This window comes from Anneissia japonica, unplaced genomic scaffold, assembly GCF_011630105.1.
Source record: "Anneissia japonica isolate Jap-2015-1 unplaced genomic scaffold, ASM1163010v1 scaffold3330_len11482_cov98, whole genome shotgun sequence".
NCBI lineage: Eukaryota > Metazoa > Echinodermata > Crinoidea > Comatulida > Comatulidae > Anneissia > Anneissia japonica.
This window is the reverse complement of record NW_022735035.1, coordinates 1,244-5,365: the sequence shown is the minus strand read 5'-3', so window position 1 is coordinate 5,365 and position 4,122 is coordinate 1,244. Positions and strand designations below refer to the sequence as shown.

General features: G+C 31.6%; 1 long non-coding RNA gene across 1 annotated transcript; it reads right to left on the bottom strand.

Annotated features, from left to right (window-relative positions):
• Nucleotides 1-3,891, bottom strand: LOC117116521. Its single transcript, XR_004446770.1, has 3 exons — nt 3,519-3,891; nt 2,748-2,869; nt 1-2,173 (listed from the first exon to the last, which is right to left on the bottom strand). It is a non-coding gene; the product is annotated as an uncharacterized LOC117116521 (long non-coding RNA).
• Between the last annotated feature and the right edge of the window lie 231 nt (nt 3,892-4,122).

The following is a 4,122-nucleotide window of genomic DNA, read 5'->3' as shown; positions in this document are numbered from 1 at the left end:
GATGCTAGGCATCTGATTGGTTAAGAAGCGGGCAGTAGAAAGTACTATTCTCCTGAAAAATAATACTTATTTTGCCCTGTCGCGTGATGTGCAAAGGGGACAGCGATCTCTACGACGAAAGAGATTGACCCTTACCGCGCCACAGATCAGCAAGTCGACGATAAGCAAATATGGAGGCTGGTCGGTTCGAGCTCCTGCATGAAAAAGGACTAGCCTTGGCCTAGTATTACTTCTTAATGAAACCGATAGCAAAAGCATCAAAAGACAAATTAAATATGTCTTGTCTACTAGCAGTAGGCCACTAGCTAGCCTAGACTAGTCTAGGAAGTTAGTACATAGGCCTCATGAATCTATTTCAAAAACTAATACAAATTTTATTTTAAAATCGACTTAAAAAGGCCTATAATCGACGAAAAACGATCGGGTTTTTTTTTTTTCTTGAGCACCGGGAACAAGATGTGAAGATCGCCACCAACATTAATTTCTTTTTGCACGTGATTTGCGTAGTAATTGTCTTACTACCTTTAGACCTTGCAACATGCTAAACTAAACCAACCTACAGAAAAAAAATTGCTTCCCTAACATGTGCTTGTTGACAGAAGTCACGGATGATTCGATCAGTACCCTTACAAAAATGTCCTATACGATCCTATAAGAGAAAATCCTATAGGAATCTTATAGATTTTTCGTCACATGTATAGGATCCTATAGGATTATTTCAATAGATATCCTTTGAGAATTATACAGGAGTCGTATAAGTATCCTATAGGAATTTTAATATGTTTCCTATAAGATTCTTAATGAAATCTTATAGGAAAACTGCAAGATTTTTTAATGGAACAAATAGGAATCTTATTGTTATCCTTTAGGAATCCTATAGAATGCCTAAAGGAATCTTATAGATTTTCTAAAGGAACCTTATAGGAATCTTATGGGTTTCTTATATGAAATCTATAGGAATCTTATAGATATCTTATTGGAATCTTATAGGAGTCTTATATGAATGATATAGGAAGGTTATAGATACCTTATAGAAATCTTATAGGAGTCTTATATAAATTATATAGGAATCCTGTAGATATTTTAAGGAATCTTATAGATATTTTATTGGAATTTTAGATTTCTTTTTGGAATCATATAGGCGTCTTATAAGAATCCTATAGAACTATTTTAGTAATCCTAAAGATATCTTAAAGAAATCCTATAGATTTCCTAAAAGAATCTTATAGAAGTCTTATATGAATAATACAGGGTCCCTATAGATATCGCATAAGAATCCTATATGGTTTCCATAGGATTCGTATGGGTGTCTTATAAGAATTATATAGGAATCCTATAAGTATTATCTTTATTATCCTATAGATTTCCTAAAGGAATCGTATAGGTGTCTTGCAGGAATCCTCTGTGAATGCTTTAGTTGTCTCATAAGATTCTTATAAGAAAGCTATAGATAATGATTTATAACAGATTCATATAAATTTCTTATTTTTGTAAATACAGTATATACTGTTTGTTAATGTTAATGCAAGCAATGGTTGCTTAGTAAATTGTTATTGATTGGTTAGCTGGTTGTTGACATCCGTTGGTTCCATTCCCACAATTTTGTTTGCATGCACAAGCAGTATTGAATGATTGATGCATTTGATTTCGAGCTAAAGTGGCTACTGGATGGAAACATAATAATGGCTTAAACAGCTCCTGCAGACATACAAAATACACTGAGTTCAAGATATACAAACCATGATTTCTTTAATTAAATCATCAACTATGCATCATGGGGTAGGGATATTAATCCCTAGGGTCTCGATGACTTGCATATCCCTTCACATAATATTGTTCGTCTTAAGCCTTACTGATGCACATACTTCAAATTCCAGCGGTACCTAAATGCTTTACAGTCTTCAAATCAGTTTTTTTTTCTGTAATTTATATTAAAGCCTCAACTGGAGTTTATTATACAAAACCCTGTTCAAAAATCTGTCGCGTTACAGTTGTGTATAAACCAGCAATTTTCTGTATGAGCTGTCTCTATCCGTGCTTTTTCTTGTCCAATGGTAGCAAAGCAAATTGGAAATCTTGCTGAAAGATTCCATTGTGAATTCTGCAGAGTGACCAAACTAGGTTTGAAATATTGAATCATGATGACTTCGGATTTTCACCCTTGCTTCACATGCTGAAAGATATAACAAAACAATTCTTTAAATCAGAGCAAAGTGATACATGCAGTTGTCCTGTGCATTTTGAAACCCTTTTTCTTTTTTTTTTTTTTAAAGTGAGTCATGAAAAATCATAAAAATACATACACTAGGTCAAAATAAAAATTGAGGGGCAGGGCAAAATAAACACGAACTGTCAGTTGGAATATGAATAATGCTCTAATTGTTTAAACATTTTAAATCATAATAATTCAGCAAATTTTGCCGTTTATTGAAAATGTATCTTAAAATTTTCTACCCACATTTTAAATTTTGTATTTTCCTTCGACATGTATTAAAATAAGAGTACGATATGCGGTAGATGAAATAAGAGACTAGCACACTTCTTAATCATTAGTTTGTGAATTAGTTGTTCCATCCATTTTTTTTAGTTTTAAAAACATTAAAATACTGTGCAATATGTTAATATCAATTATGGAGTAGGCCATACATACACATTATTGATTAGTTGATAACATCCACCATTAGTACTAGTGAGTTCCTATATTTAAAGTGTTAAAAAACTTGAAAATTAAAAAAAAAATTATTCACCTTTGAAAGTCAGGTAATTTCCTGTTTCTCCGACTGCCGCAATAATGCTTTAAACAAAATTAACGCCTTCTTACTTCATGAGTTTTCACTTAAAGAAAAAAAAATTCCTTTACCAACAAATTCTGAAAGAAAGTCAACATATAATGATTAGGCGATACTTTTTTGATATTTTGGTTTGCAAACCCACTGTTCGACGAAGATGAAGATTTAAAATAAAATTTTATTTTTCACCAGTTAGCTCACCTGCTGCCGTGAATTGGAAATTGAGAAAAAAAAAATAATGTTTATTCTGTTCTGCAACATTAATTTACCGAAAGAAATCTTAATTTGTTCACAGAAATAGAAGCATTTAACAGATCAATGCAAATTGTTGTAAATATGAGGGAGTTTTGGTAATAATGATTATAATAACAGTAGCATAGGCCTAGCCTATAGAGGCATAGGCCACCCCTAAAAATTATTTTAAAAATCATATCATGGATTTTACAATAATAAATAAGTGAGAACACGGCCCAATTTACCACCCTCCAATACTTAAATTATAGGGCAGACTGAGCTTAGCCCTCCTTAGAACATCATCAGTTATGTCTTTTCTTAATAATAGGCCTAGGTCATAGCATATGCTTGTTATCCCTTAGCTAGGCTCCTATGCCTAAAGATCCAATCTAATCCAAACAAATCCAATTTTTGACTTAAAAGGCGTATTATACTAAGTCTAATACGCTAATTTAAACAACATTAAATGAATAATAATAGAAAAACAATTCTTACCTATTAGTACTACTGAAATGCTTCAGAAAATATGGTTAAACTGCCTGTTTCATCATCATGAATGTGCACTGAAAAAGAGCTCTAAAACCACTAACAAATTTCAGTGATAACATTCAAAAAAGCACCTTTGTTAATTTCCATGGCCTTCAGTGATAAACATGGATAAAGTGACCAATCAAATTAAGTAATTTGAGATTATCTGTGGTTGGCTGAACAGATTAAATGACAACACCTGTTATTGTAGCTTGTTAAACTTGTGTTTTAAAGTTGTATGTTTTATTATACACCGTGACCTAGACTTTGGCTATGTAATGGTAATTATACTGCCAGGACTTTCATAATATAATTTTTTTTATTATTATTTCAGCAGAATAGGGAAGCAGAGAAAACCTCCCAAAAATATGATAATTTAGAGGTTTCAAAGGCTTAAATAGTACCCTTACAGAAAAAAATCTATAGAACTATATAGACCTTATATAGAGATTAATCAATTTCTATAGAAATTAATATATTCTATAAAATTGTTTTATAGAGGAACTAGTTTCTATAGAATTCTATAACATTCTATATACACATATTTAATGTAAATTCTATGATCTTAACT